The 24590-nt window shown below is 42.1% G+C and overlaps 1 protein-coding gene and 1 long non-coding RNA gene across 4 annotated transcripts in view; one reads left to right on the top strand and one right to left on the bottom strand.

Annotated features, from left to right (window-relative positions):
* Positions 1-24590, top strand: part of PSD (pleckstrin and Sec7 domain containing) — a 711875-nt gene that overhangs the window by 498754 nt on the left and 188531 nt on the right. The gene's annotated exons all lie outside the window — the stretch shown is intronic.
* On the bottom strand, positions 758-24453 carry LOC143929877 (uncharacterized). The gene is made up of 3 exons (XR_013262618.1): positions 24282-24453; positions 23940-24061; positions 758-890 (listed from the first exon to the last, which is right to left on the bottom strand). It is a non-coding gene; the product is annotated as an uncharacterized LOC143929877 (long non-coding RNA).

Here is a 24590-nt window from a genome sequence, read left to right on the forward strand (position 1 = left end):
CTGGCAGTGAAGGGGTTAACCAGGGGGTGGCAGTGTAGGGGTTAAGTGTTCCTAGGGGTGTGTTACTAACTGTGGGGGGGTTGGGCTTTCATTTAGTGAACACTGATCTCTGCTCCAATCACATGGAGCAGAGATCAGCGTCACTAGTTGCTAGGCAGAATGGAGAAATGCTGTTTGCACGGCATTTCCTCCATTCAGCCGCTCCGTGAGACGATCGCGGGGATGCCCGCGGTGATCGAGTCCGCGGGTCCCGCGACTGGACTCACGGGGGTCCCAACCAGCGTGGGAGCGCGCCGGCGCGCTCCCGATGGCGGGGCGGCATTGAATATTGGACGTACCTGTACGCCAATATGCCTGCCCGTGCCATTCTGTCAACGTACATCGTCGTGCGCTGGTCGGGAAGTGGTTAAGGGAATCCTTTGGGGCCCTCAAGGTTACCAGAACTAGTGTCCCCATTGAAGAATTCCCCTCTATTACTTTTCTGGGGACAACCCAAAATGTGAGATTTTCCTTTACTTTCAATGAAAATGATAACGATGATAATCAGAGAGGGTGAATCTCCCTAACAGGGACACAGGCAACAATTAAAACCTTTTGGGTGTTCTAAACCCTTTTACACTATATCCAAAACAAAAAAAATAGTTTTGCTTTTTTTTTTATACTTTAAACTAGGGATGCATGGCCAAGAGCTAGATTATATGATTTTATAAGTAGTTTTTGTGTAGATAATGCTTTAATTAAAACAAGTGTTTTAGGCCAATACAATGCCAATTTACACAGAGAGTTAACTACTTCTATCATTGAACCACATATCAGGCATTGTACCCAAGAAGTGTATCACATACCACAGCAAAAAGCTCCACACTGCAGCTCTCTGTATGGTCAGGCACCTTGGAAGGAAAAAAATATCTTCATTACTTCCTTAATGAAACATTGTCAGTCAATATATTTCTTGCATTTACATAAACAGCAAAATGGAAAGCAACACATTTAACTCAATTAAAGCATGATGGCATTGTGCTGTCCATGTGTCTGTTGCTGACCCCTATGCCACCACTTGCATCTATATTACATTTTTTTACAACATTTATAGTTTCTTTTTATATGCAATCATACCACAGTATCTGTGGTACTTTGGAACACTTCAGCTTGCCACTGTATTAGTGACATTTTTTGAGGATACATCAAAATAACCTCCTTAACATGACAGTTGTACAGTATGAAAAACACCAGAAATAAAAAGCAATCTTTTCATTCAACACACTTTTGTTGGAAGGCTAAACCAACCTGATAAATTAGTTTAGCATGTTGGAAAGCAGAAAAGCTCCTTGAGGGCCAGCAACAGCCAATGGACCATATACCCTAAAACATCAATTTAGTTAATGTTTATTGTGTAAGTTGATTTGTCAATGCACATAACAATCCATCTATCATTATATGTTTAGAAACATGTCATCAGTGTTACACGTTCATCCAGTACCCAGTAAGTCCTTTCCTATGACTTTCCATACTATTGTACATTTTTATGACTGGGTTAAAATATTGTGTGCTTCAAGAAAACTGGAACACAAATATGGACAGATGATCAGAACTGCTGCTGTTTTTAATATTAGCTCCACCCTTCAGAGGGAACATGCCTGCCATTCTGTTATTTAAAAAAACAAAAAGGCTTTTGGAGATAAGTGGCAGATTCAGAGCTAAATCCTAATATTCTCTATCCAAAACAAAATGTATGTCTTGTTTATATCGTCCATTAAATTTTATTTAGTAATGTAATTACTAGCAAATGTGTGCATATCCATTGGATATAGGAAATGCATAATGGATAAACGTGTATGCATGTTTTTATGTTGTGTTTATTAGTATTTCTGTCTGTGATTATAAAGTGTGTGTGTATTTATTTACACTAGTATCTCACAAAAGTGAGTACACCCCTTACATTTTTGTAAATATTTTATTATATCTTTTAATGTGACAACACTGAAGAAATTACAGGTTGCTACAATGTAAAGTAGTGAGTGTACAGCTTGTATAACAGTGTAAATTTACTGTCCCCTCAAAATAACTCAACATACAGCCATTAATGTCTAGACCGCTGGCAACAAAAGTGAGTACACCCCTAAATGAAAATGTCCAAATTGGGCCAAAAGTTTCCATATTTTGTGTGGCCACCATTATTTTCCAGCACTGCCTTAACCCCGCTCATGTTTAAGGTAAAGTCTGAAGGTTTGGAAATATCAGTTTGTAAATGGATAGAAAACTGCTAAAAGACAGAATTCAGAGAGTAGTGGTTAATGATTCTTACTCTGAATGGTCTAAGGTTATCAGTGGTGTACCCCAAGGTTCAGTGCTGGGACCCTTACTTTTTAATATCTTTATAAATGATATTGGGTCTGGGATCAAAAGTAAAATGTCCGTCTTTGCAGATGACACCAAGCTATGCAGTGGAATAACATCCTTACAGGATGTCTCCAATTTACAAGCCAACCTCAGTGCTCTGTCTAATTGAGCGACTATGTGGCAGATGAGGTTTAATGTTGAGAAATGTAAAGTTATGCACTTGGGGGCTAAGAATAAGCATGCATCATACATTTTAGGGGGAGTACAACTGGGAGATCCATAGTGGAGAAGGATCTGGGGGTTTTGGTAGATCATAAGCTCAATAATAGCATGCAATGCCAAGCTGCGGTTTCTAAGGCGAGCAAAGTCCTTTCTTGTATTAACCGGTTCTCGACCAGCGCACGCCGATGTACGTCGGCAGAATGGCACGGGCAGGCATATTGGTGTACAGGTACGTCCAATCTTCAATGCCGCCCTGCCGCCGACGGCACGCTCGCGTGCCGGTCAGGACCCCGTGAGTCCGGTCGCGGGTCCCGCGGACTCGATCGCCGCGGGCATACCCGCGATCGTCTCACGGGATGGCTGAATGGAGAAATGCCATTGTAAACAGCATTTCTCCATTCTGCCTAGCAACTAGTGACGCTGATCTCTGCTCCATGTGATTTGGAGCAGAGATCAGTGTTCACTAAATGAAAGCCCAACCCCCACAGTTAGTAACACACCCCTAGGAGCACTTAACCCCTACACTGCCACCCACTGGTTGACCCCTTCACTGCCAGTGTCATTTACACAGGAATCACTGCATTTATATAGCAGTGATTGCTGTATAACTGACAATGGTCCCAAAAATGTGTCAAAAATGTCCGATGTGTCCGCCATAATGTCGCAGTCACAATAAAAAAATTTTACTAGTAAAAAAAAATAATAAAAAATTATTAATAAAAATGCTATACAACTATCCCAATTTTGTAAACGCTATAACTTTTAACTTTAACTTTATTGCGATTTTTTTACCAAAAATATGTAGAAGAATACGTATCGGCCTAAACTGAGGGAAAAAAAATTTTTTTTAATATATTTTTGGGAAAAATTTATTATAACAAAAAGTAAAAAATAATGCGTTTCTTTCAAAATTGTCGCTCTATTTTTGTTTATAGCGCAAACAATAAAAACCGGAGGGGTGATCAAATACCTACAAACGAAAGCTCTATTTGTGGGAAAAAAAAGGATGTCAATTTTGTTTGGTAGCCACGTCGTATGACCGCGCAATTGTCAGTTAAACCAACGCAGTGCCGAATCGCAAAAAGTGGTCTGGTCTTTGACCAGCAAAATGGTCCGGTCTGTAAGTGGTTAAGATAGGTATGAACTCCAGAGAGAGAAAGAGATCATTATGCTCCTGTTCAAATCATTAGTAAGACCTCATCTGGAATATGCAGTTCAGTTTTGGGCACCAGTTCTCAAAAAGGATATTGGGGAACTGGAGAAAGTGCAGAGAAGGGCAACCAAATTGATAAGAGGCATGGAGGCGCTCAGCTAAGAGGAAAGATTAGAGGAACTGAATTTATTCACTTTTGATAAGAGGAGATTAAGGGAGGATATGATCAACATGTACAAATATATAAGGGGTCCATATAGTGAACTTGGTGTTGAGTTATTCACTTTACAGTCAACAAAGAGGACAAGGGGGCACTCTTTACGTCTAGAGGAAAAGAGATTGCATCTCCAAATACGGAAAGGTTTCTTCACAGTAAGAGCTGTGAAAATGTGGAGTAGACTCCCTGCAGAGGTGGTTCTGGCCAGCTCAGTAGATTGCTTTAAGAAAGGCCTGGATTATTTCCTAAGTGTACATAATATAACTGGGTACTAACATTTATAATTAAAGTTGATCCGGGGAAAATCCGATTGGCTCTCGGGGGATCAGGAAGGAATTTTTCCCCCTGCTTTAGCAAATTGGATCATGCTCTGCTGGGGTTTTTTGCCTTCCTCTGGATCAACTGTGGGTATAGAATTGGGTATATGGGATTGTATGATATTATTATTATTATTATTTTTTGTGTGGTTGAACTGGATGGACTTGTGTCTTTTTTCAACCTGACTATGTAACCCTCTTGGGCATGGAGTTCACTAGAGCTTCACAGGTTGCCACTGGAGTCCTCTTCCACTCCTTTATGACATCATCACTGAGCTGGTGGATGTTAGAGACCTTGTCTTTGTGTCCCTTGCCTCGTTGCCACCACACACGTTTGACACCATCTGAACCAAATACATTTATCTTGGTCTCATCTGACCACAGGGCATGGTTCCAGTAATCCATGTCCTTAGTTTGCTTGTCTTCAGCAAACTGTTTTTGCTGTCTTTCTTGTGCATCATCTTTAGAAGAGGCTTCCTTCTGGGACGACAGCCATGCAGACCAATTTGATGCAGTGTGTGGCATATGGTCTGAGCACTGACAGGCTGACCCCCCACCCCTTCAACCTCTGCAGCAATGCGGGCAGCACTCGTATGTCTATTTCCCAAAGACAACCTCTGGATATGACGCTGAGCACGTGCACTCAACTTCTTTGATCGACCATGGAGAGGCCTGTTCTGAGTGGAACCTGTCCTATTAAACTTCTGTATGGTCTTGGCTACCATGCTGCAGCTCGGTTTCAGGGTCTGGGCAATCTTCTTATAGCCTAAGCCATATTTATGTGGAGCAATATTTTTTTTTCAGATCCTGAGAGAGTTCTTTGCCACGAGGTGCCATGTTGAACTTCCAGTGATAAATATGAGAGAGTGAGAGCGATAACGCCAAATTTAACACACCTGCTCCCCATTCATACCTGGGAACTTTTTAACACTAACACGTCACTTGACACCCGGGAAGGAAAATGGCTAACTGGGCCCAATTTGCACATTTTCACTTAGGGGTGTACTCACTTTTGTTGCCAGTAGTTTAGACATTATTGGCTGTGTGTTGCGTTATTTTGAGGGTACAGCAAATTTGCACTGTTATACAAGCTGTACACTACTTTAAATTATAGCAAAATGTAATTATTCCAGTTTTGTCACATGAAAAGATATAATGTGAAGGGTGTACTCACTTTTGTGAGATACTGTATATCTAGAGGGTAAAATAAGTACATGTCACCATTGTTCTAGGTAAATATATTTCTAAAGGTGCTTTTTACATGAAAATTTCACCACATGTTGGTAACAATCCATACATACAAAGAAACCAAAACGACTAAGTTCAGAAATTAAGTTATGTAGTTACAGTGCCCCCTTGGCATTTTTTCATGTTTTGTTGCCTCACAACCTGGAATTAACATGCGGTCCCCCCTTCCCCAAGGCACCCCCCATGTTGAGGGCACGCGGCCTGGTATGGCTCAGGAGGGGGGGCACTCGCTCGTCCCCACCTCCTTTCCTGGCCGGCCAGGTAGCGTGCTCGGATAAGGGTCTGGTAGGGATCTGGGGGGGACCCCCACGCTGTTTTTTCGGTGTAGGGGGTTCCCCTTAGAATCCATACCAGACCTAAGGGCCTGGTATGCTCTCGGAGGGGGAACCCATGCCAATTTTTTTCATAAATTTGGCGTGGAGTTCCCCCTTCAGAGCTGATAATTCCATGAGAGTCGCCTCCGTATAGACGGAGATCCGACTTGTAGGCGACCTCCATTGAAATCAACGGGTACCAGCCGCCTACAAGTCGGATTGAAGTAATACAGGAACCTTTTCTGAAGTCAGAGCGACTTCAGTAGTGTGCATTAAGATGGCTCTCATTCACTTACATTGATTTTTACATGTTGTCCGACCTGAGGCGACTAAGGGCGACCTGAAGTCGGATCTGAGTCGCTCCTGTGTGAACCGGCTCTTACCCATTCAGGCCACCCTGTACGCACTCAGCCCCCTCACAGCTGTGCGCACTCAGACCTCCCCCACACCTGTACGCACTCGGCCCCCCTCACACCTGTACGCACTCAGCCCTCCCTCACCCCTGTGCGCACTCAGCCCTCCCTCACACCTGTATGCACTCAGCCCCCCCACCTGTGCGCACTCAGCCCCCCCACCTGTGCGCACTCAGTCCCCCTCACACCTGTATGCAATCAGCCCCCCCACACCTGTACGCACTCAGCCTCCCCTCACACCTGTGCGCACCCAGGCCCCCCCCCACATGTTTATATATGACAGACACATATGCATGCACACACAAAGATACACACATGTACACAAACACAGATTTAACCGTAAGGTATTATATTTTAGCCAATATGAAGCTTACCACCGTGACAAGGTAGACTCCTTTGAGCAGTACCCTACACTAACACTTACTGCACTGCCTTTTCAATGACATCTTCCCCTAGCAGATAAAAAACTTATAAAACAAAAAAATTATATATTCAGCAATGAGACAACCCAATCCAGCAAAGAGCTGGTCCAATACAGCATCTGTACACACTCAGCCCCTCCCCACACCTGTACGCACTCAGATCCCCCCTCACACCTGTGTGCACTCAGTCCCCTCTCACACCTGTGCGCACTCAGCCACCCGCACACCTGTACCCACTCAGCCCCCCTCAGACCTGTACGCACTAAGCCCTCCTCAAACCTGTATGCACTCATCCCTCTTTTATGCCAGTATGCACTCAGCCCCCCCCCCCCCCCCACACCTGTACCCAATCGGACTCGGCCACCCTCACACCTGTACGCACTCAGCCCCCTCTTCACACTTGTATGCACTCAGCCCCCCTCACACCTGTACGCACTCAGCCCCCCTCACACCTGTACGCACTCAGCCCCCCTCACACCTGTACTCGCTCAGCCCCCTCACACCTGTATGCACTCGCCCCCCTCACACCTGTATGTACTCACCCTCTCACACCTGTATGTACTCACCCCCTCACACCTGTATGCGTTCAACCCCCCCACACCTGTATGCATTCAACCCCCCCACACCTGTATGCACTCAGCCCCCCCACACCTGTATGCACTCAGCCCCCCCACACCTGTATGCACTCAGCCCCCCCACACCTGTACGCACTCAGCCCCCCTCACACCTGTACGCACTCAGCCCCCCTCACACCTGTACGCACTCAGCCTCCTCTCACACCTGTGCCCCCCACCTGTGTATATATGACACACATGCATGCACACACATATATGCACACACACACAGACGCACACATGCATAAATACATATAAACACATGCACACACATGTATACACACACCCTTCACTTGTACAACAACCCTTATTTGTAAGACCCCTACAGCAGTAAAAAAAAGCGCCTGCAAACCGATCTGAAACAGCCGCTGCTGTCTCTCCAGTGTGAAAGCCCCGAGAGATTTCACACTGGAGCTGTGCGCTAGCAGGGCGGTAAATAAATAGTCATGCTAGCAACCTCTTTGGAGCGATGAAGGAGCAGAGTATACACCTCTTCACCGCTCCTGCCCATTGAAATCAATGGGGCAGCGCGGCTATACCGCCGGCAAAGCGCCTCTGCAGAAGTGCTTTGTGGTGGTTTTTAGTGCCGCAAATCTGACGCTCTACCCAACCCAGTGTGAAAGGGGCCTAGGGGGTCTTCCTAGTAACGAGAAGACAGCCAGACCCTCTTCCCAACTTGGTAGGAGGTCGCAGGTAGGCGTCGGTTGTCAGCATGAAATCTGTACTTCTCGCGTTACAAAGATTCTTGGACCTGCACCCTAGTGGAATGGAGTTGCCGAAGATGTTCCTCCAACACAGGAATTCCTTGCGAAAAAATGTGTCGGGCAATATAGATGGCTGGAACCCATAGTTCGCCATAAATGGAGATAATTGGGAAGCGGCATTGATGGCACTATTATAAGCAAACTCCACCCAAGGTAACAGATCCAACCAGTTGTTATGGTGGTCAGAAATATAGCAACTGTTCCAAAGCTTGATTGGCCCATTCTGCAGCCCCATTGTACTGCGGGTGACAATGCAAAGGAGAAGAAAAGCTGAATTCCCAACTGTGCACAAAAGGCTCACCTACACCTGGACACAAACTGGCTACCCCTGTCCGAGATGATAAATTTAGGTAACCCATGCAACCAAAAGACCTCCCAAGTGAAAATTGTAGCCAGTTCTTTGGACGTAGGCAATTTCATTGGGGGAATACAATGAGACCTTTTGGAAATCATGTCAACCACCATATGAATAACTGTGTTGCCATGGGAGTTGGGTAAATCCACAATAAAATCAATGAACAATTGTGTCCAAGGCCTCTCTCCACTGGATATGGATTGTGACAAGTGGCTACAAAGGCGGTGACATCAGCACGAAGACTAGGGCACCAGAATTGTTGAGACCTGGGTGCCCAGCTGCTTTAGGAGAATGGTAGGTCTGGAACAAAGCAGTGTGGAGATTCTCTGGGACAAAGCAGTGGTCATGAGGTTTCCGATAATAAATGGCAAAGCCAAGAAAACATTGTAGAGGATATAGACCTATGGGTCGAGGCCACTGTAAGACTGCCGATCATTTCTCTAGGTCCATCAAAAACCCGGCACTAGAAATTACTTAACCCAAAAATGCAATTTGCAAAACATGTTGTTCTCTCTCAACCTCTGTAGCACATGGGAGACATTTGTGTGGTGGTTATCTAGGGATTTTGAGTATGAGAATATCATTGAGGTATACTATCACACATGCAGCATATCTCGGAGGACATCGTTAATAAATTCCTGGAAAACTGCAGAAGCATTGCAGAGACCAAAAGGGCATTACTAGGTATTCATAGTGTCTGGTTCTAGTATTAAACGCAGTTTTCCATTTGTCATCCTCCCTAATTTTCATGAGATTGTATGCCCCTCTCAAATCGAGCTTAGTGAAAACTGTTGCTCCCTTGAGGCAGTCAAATAATTCCATAATCAATGGGATCGGGTAAGCATTCTAAACTGTAATGCGACTGAGACCCCTATAATCGATACAGGGTCTTAGTTCACCACTCTTCCTTTTCACAAAGAAAAGCCCCTGCAGCCATGGTTAACAGAGTGGTTTCATGTGTCGCATGGGCAGGCTGTAGAGGTCTCCCGTCAATAGCCTCAATGTCAGGTGGGGAGGCACAAGACTGCAGCGGTATCAAGTGTTCTGACACAAAGGCACTATCTATCAACAAGCCTGCAGCCGCAGAATTGATTAGTGCTTGGGAACTAGAGGCTTATCCTTCCAAATAGCTAGGGACGCAAACATGCCACCTAAGGTTTATCCCCTACAGCAGGGCTTGACAAATTTGCTTAGAATCTAGGAGCCAGCTGAAAAAGTTAGGAGCCAGTTATTTAAATCCTCTGCCCAGCACCCAGAACTGCATGTCTGGGGCATCGGACAATAAGAATTGCTCATGCCTGATGCCAAGATAAAGACAATATTTAAAAATTAAAAAATAAATAAACTTTTGTTTTGTTATAAGATTTTGCAAATACGTTTTTTTTCTCCTTCACTGATGTACTTTGATAGGCTGCACTAATGGACACTGATGGGGTGGCATTGAGGTTGGAACTGATGGGCACTGACAGGTGGCACTGATGGGCACTGGCACTAACTGGCAGGTGGCATTGGCATGTGGCACTAACTGGCATTGGCAGGTGGCACAATAACTGGCAGGTGGCACTGGATGGCACTGGCAGGTGGCACTGGATGGCAGGTGGCACTGACAGATGGCATTGACAGGTGGCACTAACTGGCATTGGCAGGTGGCACTGGATTGCACTGGCAGGTGGCACTGGAAAGTGGCAATGGGTGGCACAGATTGACAAGTGGCACTGGATTGCACTGGCAGGTGGCACTGGCAGATGGCACTAACTGGCACTGGCAGGTGGCACTGGATTGCACTGGCAGGTGGCACTGGATGGCACTGATTGGTAATGGCACGTGGCATTAACTGGCAAGTGGCACTAACTGGCACTGGCAGGTAGCACTGCGTGGCACTGGCACTAACTGGCAGGTGGCATTGGCAGGTGGCACTAACTGGCATTGGCAGGTGGCAATAACTGGCACTGGCAGGTGGTACTGGATGGCACTGGCAGGTGGCACTAACTGGCAGGTGGCACTGGATGGCACTGGCAGGTAGCACTAACTGGCAGGTAGCACTGGCAGATGGCATTGGCAGGTGGCACTAACTGGCATTGGCAGGTGGCACTGGATTGCACTGGCAGGTGGCAATGGTTGGCACGTGGCACTGGCACAGGTTGGCACTGATTGGCAAGTGGCACTTGATTGCACTGGCAGGTGGCAATGGTTGGCAAGTGGCACTGGCACAGGTTGGCACTGATTGGCAAGTGGCACTGGATTGCACTGATTGGCACTGGCAGGTGGCACTGGTTGGCAATGGCAGGTGGCACTAACTGGCACTGTTTGGCAAGTGGCACTGGATTGCACTGGTTGGCACTGGCAGGTGGCACTGGCAGATGGCATTGGCAGGTGGCACTAACTGGCATTGACAGGTGGCACTGGATTGCACTGGCAGGTGGTACTAACTGACATTGGCAGGTGGCACTGGATTGCACTGGCAGGTGGCACTAACTGGCATTGGCAGGTGGCACTGGCATATGTCACTAACTGGCATTGGCAGGTGGCACTGGATGGCACTGGCAGGTTTCACAGCCGATAGTGTAACTGTGAAACTGAATGCTCCCTGCAGTGCTGCACTGTGTAAAACTGTATGGAGAGAGAGGAGCTGACACATTTAGCGTGATGTCAGAGGTGGGCGGGACCCGGGGTGGGTGAGACCCGACAGCTACCCAGCCAATGATTGGGCTGCTTAAGAAAGCGGAGGGGCCACATACATGTATCGGCCAGCCCAGATCTCATCCCATTGGCTGGTGTTGGAAAGCTGGGTCCCGCCCACTCCGACATTCAGCCTCAATTTTGACAGCTCCTCTCTACACACAGTTTCACACACTGCGGCTCTGCTCTGCCAACAGTGTGTGAAGAAGGGAGGAGGATGTCAGAGGCTGCTGAGCTACTCTCTTCCTGGTCCATCCAGACTACCAGACAGTGCTCTGTGTCTGGAGGCACCAGACACAGAGCAACAGAGGCACCTGTCAGTGACAAAAACCCAGGCGCCAGGGCACAATTTCTAGTCGCAAAGGCGACCTGGCGCCTGGGATTTGCCCTACACGATCTCAGGTGCGGGTTTTTCCCGGACGGGTAGCAAAAGACTTCAATAAGTAACCTACCTGGCCACAGTAAAGGCTTAAACTATCCCACCTCCTAAAGGCCCTCTCTTTGGCAGAGAGCCGTATGAAGCCCAGCTGCATGGGCTCTACTTCACTGGAGAACTCGGGGCCCAGGAGGTAAGGGAGGCATGGGCAAGTATGCAAAGTTCAGAGCCAAACGTACAGGAGGCTTCCGCAAGTGCTCCTTAAAGGAATGTCTCTCTCGGAGTGTGGTATCAATGAGGATGGCAAATGAGATCAACTCCTCAACATTCTTGGGTTCATCTTGAGCTGCAATCTCATCTTTAGGCTGGGTTCACACCTATGCGAATTGGATGCGCATTGCAGGACAATGTGACCATCTCTCTATGGAGTCGGTTCACATATCTCTGGGGCAGCTACGGAGCGCACTGCATAGAAATGCTGTGCGTATTTGGCTCCGTTTCAGGGCTGAATTCAGGCAAAGATTCAGACCAGATTAGTCCCTGAAATGAGAACAGGGACGCAAAGCGTTCCTGTGCGATCCGCGGCCTGTTTAAATGTGAACAGAGCCTGAATGATATCAGAGAGACCATGAGAAAAAGCAGTCACAAGAGCCTCATTGTTCCAACCAAACTCTAGAGTACAGAATTCAATAGCGCAATCTTTAACAGTTCTCGTACTCTGTTTAATGGGCTTGCTTTTGGGAGCAGAGGTGGAGTGAGCAGGAATGTCAAATACCCCTTTAAAGGAGGCCACAAACTCAGGGTAATTCCATACAACAAGTTTTTGCATCTCCCCATAGAGGGTTTGCCCAAGCCAAGGCTCTATCACAAAGCAAAGAAATAATGAAGCCTACTTTGGTTGTCTGTAGTGAACACCTGTGGCAGCATCTCAAAATATAGTCCAACCTGGTGAGAAACCCTCTGCAGTGAGCTGGATCACCCCCAAAATGCTGGGGAAGCAAAGCAGATCCAGTCATACCTCTTACAGAGGTATTATTAGGGGCCTTTGCCTGAACAGAGAATGGAGAAGCAGCAGGGATGGCTTGTGACTCTGGTTGTACCAGAGCAATCGGAGTGGGAGGATCCAGATGAGCAGTTTGAATCAGGAGTCTGTAAAGATATGGCAAACTGATCCATGTGGTGGTCCTGCTCATCCAATCTGGAAAAAATATTACAACTAGGTGGATTGCCTGCATTCTCTGAATTCATGGCCCTCGCGTAATTTCAGGAACCATAAACCAGGCAGAGACAGAAAATGCAGTTAAAATCCCACCTTTAATGTAATAGCAAAAATAACACAGATCAGGAACGTAGTCAAAAACAAGCCAGAGTTTGGAAGCCAGAATGGGTAATTAGGCAAGCTGGGATCAGAAACCAGAAGTCAGCGTTATCAGAAGCCAAAAAAACAGGATCATGATTCAGAAGAGACGTCAGCCAGGCAATGTCATACACGGGTACACACTGGAGATGTTGACCACGCAAGGGCACAGAGGGAATGAGCAAAGCTGTTCTAAATAGCCAGAAGGGGATGGCTGAGGGCTGGACTAATGAGGCAGGTAATGGTAACCAGGTGAGTCACTGTTGAAACAATGAGTGGCTGGTAATTAACAGACAACTGAGCAGCCTTGCACTGAATGAAAAGTGCTGCTAGTAACTAACAGAAGCCCAGCCATGACAAAAATGTAATAACACTTACATGGGTGACATGCAGCTAGTTATAGGCAACCTCAGGACTCTGGCAAGATGGCCATCGGCCTGTGAGCATTTATATCTCTCCCGCCCCATCGGCGTGGTACATCACAGTGGGACACGGATTCCCTGCAGTCACCAGTGCGCATGCGCAGCCACCTCCCACCCTAACTTACTGTGCCGGTGCTCCACAAGACCAACTGACTTCTGGGATTAGAGAACCCTCCTCATACAGAGATTAAAACTGCACCTAGAAAGAGAGGAGGCTTCATACCAGGAAATACTACATGGGATGCATTTTATCCTTCCTTCAGCCAGGATCGGATAAGTCCTTGGCCCCGAGGGCTATCAAATACCAGGTTTCCTTTCCAGAGACCACTAGCTTCCTGTTCCTTGATCAGAGCCTCTGTACAAAGGTTTTCTCATATTGTACTATTGGTACTCTACCTGATAACTCTGTGTGGCCTCAATCTGGCATTGTCGGTCCTTCAGAGGCTATGATAGCAACAAGTTAGGGATAAATCTATTTTTTTTTGTTTGTGTTGACTGAAAACTCCCAGAAGGGACAGGATTCCTCCCGAACAATAATCGCTGTATGTATATATATGAGATAATTCAATAGTGCAAAAATGTGTGTGTGTGTGTATATATATATATATATATATATATATATATATCAGCCCTCAATGAATTAAAGGGTCCCAAATGGTGCAAGTAACATAAAACAGCAACACAATAAATTGTGATGTGATGATGAAAAATATTACACTCTATGCAAATATGATCCTGTAAGAATAAGCGTAACAATGGCTAATAACTATAGCAAATAGCATAAAGTGCATAAACTTCTGTGCAAAAATACATAGAGTGCAAAATATAGCAAATGTGCAATATAAAATAATACAATATATTTTTGCACTATCTATCAGCTGTGCAAATAAATTAGAGTCCCAAATGGTCCTAGTAGCATAAATCAACAACACAATAAATTGTGATGTAATGATGAAAAATAGTTCACTCTATCAATAATGGACCAATGGAAAAAGTGCTGAATGTGCATCAAACGTGATCTTCAATAATAAATCTTTGTGTGCACCACTTAATGCTCTCTGGAATCTTACCTCAATTAGAAGTATATGTCGCTAAAGAGATAAACACAGTCAGGGAACATCCATGGACCCAATGACAGCCAATAGTATCCCTCCCGCAAATGATGGCTTCCAGATTCTCAGTGCAATAGTTCACAGAAACCGGACATATAAAGGGGATAAAAAGAATCTCCCATAGTGCAAAACCGTATGAGCTAACAAGTTTATTAAACAGCCAAATGGTCACTTACAAAAAAAAGTTTAAAATAGCAGAGATATGAATAATTCGGCATTACAGACACCTCTTACGCCACTTTTTTTCGGTATCTGGCCACTCCCTATGTATTACGTCACGGCACGTGACTTCATCAGGGGAACCGGATTGGTTGAAAGCCACATCAATTTATATGTAAAAACAGGAAGTACGTCCATGGCCATTTTGTTGGAGTCCTGTCTCCTATATGGATGCGGCCATTTTTAAATAGTGCAAAAACAGATATATTACTCCATTATACTAAACGTGGCAGCCATATTTTTGGTGGTTAAAACAAACCAATAGAGATTCTAATTGATGTATCGATACTGAAACCAGCAATGCCACATATAGTCTTTATTAAAAATGGTAAAATACAGGAATATATATATATATATATATATATATATATATATATATATATATATATCACAAAAATAGATAAAATAAAATCGGTCACCATGTATGGTGTAAATGTGTATGAATTACTTAATAGTAGTTACAGATATACATTACTTTTCTGCAAACCATAGAAAAGGAGGCTCAATATAGAGGTGTATATAGGAAATAATAAAAAAAAAAAAATATATATATATATATATATATATGAAACATATATATATATATATATATATATATATATATATATATATATATATATATATATATATATATATATATATATATATAAACAAGGATAAAAAAAAGTTATTAATAAAAATAAAATTAAAAGTAAAAAAAAAAAAAAGACAGATTAATCAAATGTTGGTGGGAGGTGATATTTTATCCAGGGGTACCACATTTTTTCAAATTTGGATATTTGATCTCGTTCAAGCTCCACCATTTTGGCATGAGGAATGGATACATTTAGTCTATGCTTTGTCTCAGCCATCACCAAAGCAGGGGATCTCCACGCCTTTGCAATTGTTTGTTTCGCAGCCGTAAGGAGTTGAACAAAGATTTTGAATTGGGTATGTGTTAAACATTCTGGTTTCAGATTAAGTATTGCAGTGGCTGGATCTGGTTGTATCATTAATTCAAACATTCTGGAGACAATTTCAAAAATTTCTTTCCAATAAGTTTAAGCTATCAGACAGAACCACCAGATATGCAGGTGAGTACCCAAATCAGAGCAGCTATGGAAGCAATGAGCTGAATGAGTAGGCACAAATTTGCCCACTCTAGAAGGCAGAAGGTACCAACGGGTTGAAATTTTATAATTGGCTTCTACCGCCAGGATGTTGGACGAAGATGATTTAGTTACAAACCATATCCCAGACCAATCAGTTATATCTAAGGTCGCCCCAGATCCTCCTCCCATTTCCGGGCATAGGATGGTTTGTCTAGGTCAGGATTAACTGAAAATTGGATGTAGAATGATGGGATCATTCCTCTTGAGTGGGGGTCCTTCATACATACAGATGAAAAATTAGTAGTTTGGGACAAAGAGGCATTTTAGTTTATAAAAGGTGTGTAGAAGTTTTTGATTTGGAGATATCTGAACAATTCAGAATGTGTTCAGAGAGTTGGGAAGTGAACAAAGGACTTGGGGGGTTAAAAGTTCATGTAGCCTAAGGATATCCAAGGAGGGCCAGACTTTGAATGATTTGGGAGAGACCCATGCTGGATAGAAAGCAGGGTTTTTGAGGAAGGATAGTAGAGGGTTGTGTGAAAACTGTAGGTGATGTTTAAATTTGAGTTTATCCCATAAGGATAGTGAAAGAAAATGTAGAAAAATCTAAAAATCTACATATTCTAGTGTAGTATATATACTAATATTCTACTATACTCATAGGGGCGTTTCTGGATGAATAGCAATGTCTTTGTGTAATATGTCAGTCAGTGTTCTCTCTCCTAGAACGTGTGTATAGAGGAGATATGTATGTGTCTTTATCCAAGGCTGCATTTCCAACTTACTTTTAGTTTCTTAGTAGAAATTGAAGAATCCTTTGTTCGTCCAATACTTCAAGAAGAGTTGTTTTATTGGAACAAAATGAGATGTGTAATTTATGCTCCTATTACGCCTGAAGGTACTACTTCAAAGTTCGGCCTCTCTATGTGACCAGGCTGTGTAAAAGTCCTACACATGTGTTATCGCCATACTCGGGAGCAGTAGCAGAATGTGTTTTGGGGTGTAATTTTTGCTGTATACATGCCATGTGTTAGAAATATCTTATAAATGGACAACTTTGTGTAAAAAAAAAAGATTTTCATTTATTTTCCACATTTTCTGAAGACTTGTCTAAAAAAATGAACTGTTCAAAAGACTCATAATGCTTCATAGAATATACTTTGGGGTGTTTGCTTTCCAAAATGGGGTCATTTTGTGGGTAATTCCATTGTCCTGGTGCTCCAGGGCCTTCACAAATGTAATAGGTCGTTAGGAAATTAGAGGTGTCATTTATGCTCCTAGAACGCCTGACGGCGCTCCCTGCATGTTGGGCCTTTGTATGTGGCCAGGCTGTGTAAAAGTCACACACCTGTGCTATCACCATACTCAGAATGAGTAGCAGAATGTATTTTGGGGTGTCATTTTTGCTATGTACATGCTTTGAGTAAGAAATATCTTATAAACTGACCACTTTGTGTAAAAAAAAAAAATATATATATATGTTTTCATTTTCTTTCCACGTATTCTGAAGGCTTGTGGAAAAAAATGAACTGTTCAAAAGACTCATTAGGCCTCATAGAATATACGTTGGGGTGTTTGCTTTCCAAAATGGGGTCATTTTGTGGGTAATTCCATTGTCCTGGTGCTCCAGGGCCTTCACAAATGTAGTAGGTCGTTAGGAAATTAGAGGTGTCATTTATGCTCCTAGAACCCCTGACGGTGCTCCCTGCATGTTGGACCTCTCTGTGTGGCCAGCCTGTGTAAAAGTTCCACACGTGGTATCACCATACTCGGGAAGACTTGCAGAATGTATTTTTGGGTGTAATTGGAAGTAGACATATGCTGTGTATGAGAAATAACTTGTTATTAAGACAATATTGTAAAAAAATATATTCTTCTTTTTCCCAAGAATTGTGGGAAAAAAATTACAACTTCAAAAAACTCACAATGCCTCTTAATAAATACCTTGGACTGTCTACTTTTCAAAAAGGGGTCATTTGTGGGGTATTTGTACTTTCCTGACATTTCAGAGCCTCAAGAAATGAGAGAGGCTGTCAGGTGTGATCAGATGTGATCAATTTTCAATACTTTGCACCATAGCTTGTAGACTCTATAACTTTCAAAGAGCCTAAATAATATCCACTAATTTTGGTTATTTTTACCAAAGAGATGTAGCAGTATAAATGTTGGCCAAATTTATGAACAAAAATGACTTATTTGCAAAATTTTATCATAGAATGTTTTTTGCTATTTTTTCACTTATGCCGCAAAAAATAAAAAAACCCAGCGATGATTAAATACCACCAAAAGAAAGCTCTATTTGTATGAAAAAAATGATAAAAATTTTGTTTGGGTACAGTGTTGCATGACTGAGTAACTGGCATTCAAAGTGTGAGAGAGCTGAAAGCTAAAAATTGGTCTGGGAAGGAAGGGTGTATAAATGCCTTGTATTGAAGTGGTTAAAAATAACAAAATAATCTTCTCAATTGATATCCCAGTTGACATCTCTGTTGGCATCCCTGGTACCTTCAGATCTATCATTCTTAACCATAACTTTAGCTGCTGGAATAAATTACTAAACATACTCATTAGAAGTAGAAATCTCATTCAAGACATTTCTATTTAAATTTAGCAAAGGCCTAACCATGTTTTGTGAACAAACTTCTGAGATACCTGTACCTGTTGTTTGCAATGTTTGCAACCACACTACTTTCTATACAACAGATTATATAAATAACTAAGTATGCTAATCTCAAAAGACTGTCGTTAACTCAAAAAGTTAACAAACCCTATGTTTAGAAAATAATAACGTTTTTAAACTAAAACTATAGCAGGTAAATAAGTCACCCAATATTTACCCTTCTCTTGAATCATCTTACTCTATTTAGACTTTATAATACTATTCATACGTTCTACAATACCTGAGTATTTAAGATGATAAGAAACAAAAACTTTACTAAACCTAAAATTGCATACATGTCCTTCACTACCTGTCCTATAAAATTTTAAATCATTAACTAATTCCATGGTTTAAAATCCAACCCCAATGTAATATGACATAAGTTCACAACAACTTAGCTTTTATTAAAAATATTTTTTATAGAATTACCTTAATTCATTTGTCAAAAAAAAACATTAACTAAAAAAACAACATCATGTAATATTCCTTTAGCAGGTGAATAAAAAAACGAATATAGATGCTTTGAAGACAACGACTGGAGTGAGCAGTTAGTAACATTTGTAGATATCTGTACCTATCTATTGGGCTACCTCACTGGACACTTTGATGGGCAGCACTATATATCTAACTCCAGTGATGGCCCGGTTGATCGCAGAGGAGTCTCTTTGGCCTGGTCTTTACCTACTCCAGGAGGCTCCCTGTGGTGGGTCAATGGGCGGGAGGCCCCTAACGATTGCTCATTTTCTTTCTTGTTGAGCTAATGTGACGCAGTACAGCATGAAGTGTAATGCATTGTTTAAATGAATAAAAAGTTATTTGACAAAAAAAAAAAAGAATATAATCAATCTATATAGATTTGCCAAATCTCTCAATAATTTGTAGTATAAGGTTAGGCCTCTTTCACTTTGGATAATTCTATAAACAAATAAAACAATATTCAGAAGTTTGATGACAAAGTGTTCTAAAATTTGTAATTCAGAATTTATTTCATTAGCTTAAACGAAAAATCAATCAATCAGTCAGTTAGGTACCTGGATATGCAAAAATAAATATTTTCATTTAAAAATAACTCTATCCATTATTGTTGGAATCCAATTATTTTTACAATAAATTGTATCTCCTTTATCAGTCTGTACTGACCCTAATGCCGCGTACACACGATCGAATTGTATGATGTACTTAGTCCGTCATACAATCCGGCGGACTTTCTACCGAACGGACTTGGCCACACACGGATACACAAACAGTCCGACGAAAGCTTGCGCGATGACGTACAGCACGTACGACGGGACTAGAAATAGGAAGTCCAAGACACAGCAAAGCACCCTTTGGGGTCCTTCTGCTGACTTTGCGTTAGTGGAAGTTTGATTAGAGACGATTCGCGCTTTTCAGACTTCAGCTTAATTCGTCCGTTATTTTTTTTTTTATTTATTCTCGAATTGGAATATTAATCATAAGATGAGGATGAATAAAGACATTTGTGATAACTCTGTGTGAATATAAGCAGCAAAGCAACTTCACTTTTCTCGCATTATGAAGAAGAAAAGAATGTGCTATATTAAAAGATCACAAAATTAGCAGCATGACGAATATGCTAGCTTCAATACGAACACTAGTTTTACAAGACAGAACGCTTCCGCCCTGTAAATCCTTTCTGGGCATGCGCCATTCTTAGTCCGTCGGATTAGCATACTGATGAACGTATTGTCCGCTGAAACCAAAGTACGACGGGAAGATTGGTGTGCAAACCGGCATTCTTAGTACTCCGGACTTCACGCTGAAAAAGTCCACTGAAGCCCACACACGATCAGATTGTCCGTTGAAATGCGTTTCAATGGACCAAATACGTCATACAATTCAATCGTGTGTACGCGGCATAAGACAAAATGTCATAGTCCCCCTCTTTATCCTAAAACTAAATAAATCTTGTTAAAGAATAATATTACCAGATTATTGTATATCTTTTCCACAATTGGTTTAATTTTGTAAAATAACACTAATTTAGATTGGGCTTTCCTAAATATTCTGTTTCTGAAAGCAAATTTGATCATGTTGAAGTTTCATTTTCAGAACCAAACATTTCTCTCATACAATATGATTGAATAAACCACACCTGCTCTGTCAGTCTTAAATTCAGTGCGTCCACTAAAAGTTGAAAAAGTTACTTTTTCATGATTCATTTACATAACCGTGGCTCTATCACACTGCATCAATTTAATCACCATGTATTTATATACCACTACAACTGATATTTTTAACATCCAATTGCCACTAGACAAAGCTGCGTGCATTGACACCTCCTGTTTTCCTTGTAATAACACTTTTAGTGTAACATAAGATGTTTTCAAAACAAATGGTGCTAAACCCACAATGTCTCTGATCTGTAGCATTGGACAATGCACTCCTAACACATTTATTTATAAATACCAATGAAATTGTCTCATCATCCACATACACGTAAATGTAAAATGGCTGAGAGAGATCTCTATATTAATCAAAATGCTAAATTAATAAGGGCTTTCTTTAGATCTTCAAATGTTTGTATATAAGTAATCTTTTGTTATTAACAAATATATGCCCTACAGTAATCCTATATAATTCATTAAAATTTACCCAGATACTTTGTCTGCAAAAATCTCAATGAACTCTCTAGAAAAGTTATTAAGGCCCAAAAAAATCTAATTTTTAAAAACAATTACTTTTATTAGGTAATAATACCTTTTTAAATATATATTTTTCTCATCAATGAACCCTCTTCCAGGTATCTGGAAGATATAACACAAAAATGTATTGTGCTTTGATCCTCAAAAGTGAAAAATGTCATGGCATGTCTGACCAGTCTGTAACTTGATCTGCATTTCTCTGTTGGTAATACACTCCTCACATTTCACATACTCATCAGAGAATGATCTGTTACTGTCAGTCTTAGCTACCATGCCTTGTACACCCTACACTATACAATTTGGTAACAATCTTGTTTCTCGTTTAAAAAATTTGTTTAACCATTTTACCACTTTTTAAACATATGTTGTTTGTACATCTGCCAAAAATCATGTACACTACGTTATATGACTTACCTGATTATAGTAATGACAAAAAATTGTTTACAAGACAATCTCGTGAAACTCACAGATTGGGTCCTGCCCATGACCTGCGATTGGCCATTTCCCTGAGAAAACTCCTCCCCCAACCAAAGTCCTTACTTTTGCCAGAAATACTAATTTACAAAAACCTTTAACAATAGTTTTTTTTTTTTACTTTTTTTTTTTAGATTAAACAAAACTTTCATATTTTAATATTTTCTCTAGGTAGCCTTAAGTAAATTAGAGCAATCTACTATTTTTAATTTAATAACCAAATCCACGTTTGGAATTATTTGTGAACATTGCTCAATCCTTAACTCATTATTTCCTGCAACCAAAACACTAATCATCATGTTTTCCATTATCTCAATTTCATACAGTTCTTTCCACAATCTTAATCAATAATTTTTCTCTGAAAACGTTGTTCTGCCCCCATTTATGTGTTTAGAATGGCCACATTTTCTGTTGTTCAGGGCTTAAATATTCATAAACATTTACATGCAGCATTAAACTTAGATTCCTTATTAAAACAACTTCTTTACACTCTGGCATTAATTAATTACCTTACTACTGCATGTATTCCTATATTCCATACATATGGAATGTATCAATTTCCGATAGTACAGCGACTTACTTCTGAGCCTAGAGATGTTAACCATCCTATGTTAACCTTTTATATAAACAAACACACTCACCCCTTGTTTAATATGATAGTCCTGAAAACAAGAGATGAATAATGTCCTTTTAACTTTGTCTGTTGTTCGTTGCCTTTTCTTTCGTTGTTGCGTCTTCTTTCGTTGTTACTTTTTCTTTGAAGCATATTGTCCTTGTCTTCTTTCTTTAACCACTTGCTTACTGGGCACTTAAACCCCCCTCAGTCCCAGAGCAATTTTCAGCTTTCAGCGCTGATGCACTTTGAATGACAATTGCGCGGTCATACAACACTGTACCCAAATGACATTTTTATCATTTTTTTCCCACAAATAGAGCTTTCTTTTGGTGGTATTTAATTACAGCTCGGAGTTTTATTTTTTGCTAAACAAACAAAAAAAGATGCAAAAAAAAATAAAAATCATGTTTAAAAGTCTGTTATAAAATTTTGCAAACGGGTCATTTTTCTCCTTCATTGAAGTGCGCTGATGAGGCGGCACTGATAGGCTGCACTGGTGGGCACTGATGGGCTGCATTGGTGGGCACTGATAGGCTGCACTGGTGGGCACTGATAGGCTGCACTGGTGGGCACTGATAGGCATAGTTGAGGGCGGCACAAATAGGCACAGATAAGGCAGCACCGATGGGCACAGATAAGGTGGCACTGATGGGCAAAGATGGGCACATAAGATGGCACGGATGGGCACTGATAGGTACCACTGATAGATGGGACTGATGGGCACTGATAGGTGGCACTGATAGGTGGCACTGATGGGTGGCACTGCTGGGCACTGGTAGATGACACTGATGGGCACGGATATGTGGCACGGGTGCAGCACCTTTGTTAAGGCAGATTGTGGGCACTGCTGAGTGGCACTGTGGGCACTGCTGGGTGGCACTGCTGGGTGGCACTGTGGGCACTGCTGGGTGGCACTGTGGGCACTGCTGGGTGGCACTATGGGCACTGCTGGGTGGCACTGACAGGGGGCACTTACTTTTTTTATTGTTGCACTGGCAGGGGGCAGGTGGGCACTGACAGGGTTGCAGGTGGGCACTAGCAGTGCTGGCCATGATCGGGACTGATGTCCCGATCACGGCCGCCGGTGATCGGCTTTTTTTTTCTCCTCGTGCTGACAGCGCGAGGAGGAATAATAGCCGATTACCGGCTCCGTTATGTCACATGATCAGCTGTCATTGGCTGACAGCTGATCACGTGATAAGGGGTCGGGATCGACCCCTTGCACGGATCGGTGATCAGGCGAGTCTCGTAGACTCGCCGATCACAGAGCACGCCGCGTGCGCCCCTCAGGGGGCGCGCAGGCCGCTCGTGCACGGGACTACGTCAATAGACATAGTCCCGGAAAAGGAGATCCGCGCTGTAGCCGTCAATTGACTATAGCGCGGATCTCAAGTGGTTAAAGAATATTTTTTCTTGTAGCTTTTTGCCTTGTTCCTTGAATTGTGTGCTGTAGTGTGCTGTAGTGTGCTGTAGTGTTTGCCTGTTGATCTATTCTTTGCCTTTGTGCTTGGACCTTCCATCTTCAAACATCAAAATCCAACTTTTATATTAGCTCACCCAAAGTGTACATCTGCCTCTGTTGTACCTACAATGGTGACTTTTTCAAATAACGTGAAGTCTATGTTCCTATTTCAACACTTTTTTCTTCTTGGGCAACAACCCAATATTTTTTTATGTGAGACTTTCTCACCTTCTTAGGAACTAACGTTGGCGGATATCTTCACGTACCTAACTGTTAGGTTTACACAAAGTCACTGGATTTCCAAAAATAACTTGAAGTATACTGTCCAACTGGCTTTGTCAATCAACTTCGTAGGCTGTATCTTTTTTTTTTTTTAACAAAGTTACAAACTTTGGCTAGAGGTGAGAAAACAAACAGAGAAAAAACTCACCCTCGACTTTTACTGAACCACATCAACCACATCTGTCCACATCTGACGCAAACGCCTCCTTCTAGATTCTTTGATCGTTTTTTCCCGAGACTTGATCAATCATGAAATTGTGTTCATCTCCTCTGTCAAGGAGTGGGAAAAAAAATTGACCATTTCGAAAATGTAGATAGTAGTAAAAAGGCTACATAATCTAGTAAAATACATATTACTCTAGTATTCTACTATACATGGGATGAATAGCAAAGTCTTTGTGTAATATGTCACTCAGTGTTCTCTCTCCTAGAACGTGTGTGTAGAGGAGATATGTATGTGTCTATATCCAAGGCCGCATTTCCAACTTACTTTTAGTTTCTTTGTAGAAATTGAACAATTCTTTGTTCATCCAATACTTCAAGAAGAATTGTTTTATTCAGATAGATAAGAAAAAGACAACTGACATCTGGTAACATATGGCATGGTGATGGCCTCAGAAGGAAGGGACATCTGATGTTACATTTCTCCAATGTGTAGAGTTCTTTCTCTTCCCACCTCTCTCTCCCTTTCCACCATAACCCTACTCCATTCTTATACTGTTTCATAATGTTATGTCAGCATATCTTAATAACACCCATATTTGCATATATACCTTATATGGTTCAGTCTAAAGATAAG

The sequence above is a fragment of the Lithobates pipiens genome, unplaced genomic scaffold, assembly GCF_037356315.1.
Source record: "Lithobates pipiens isolate NorthernLeopardFrog02 unplaced genomic scaffold, aLitPip1_a1.2 Scaffold_25, whole genome shotgun sequence".
NCBI classification, from domain to species: Eukaryota; Metazoa; Chordata; class Amphibia; order Anura; family Ranidae; genus Lithobates; species Lithobates pipiens.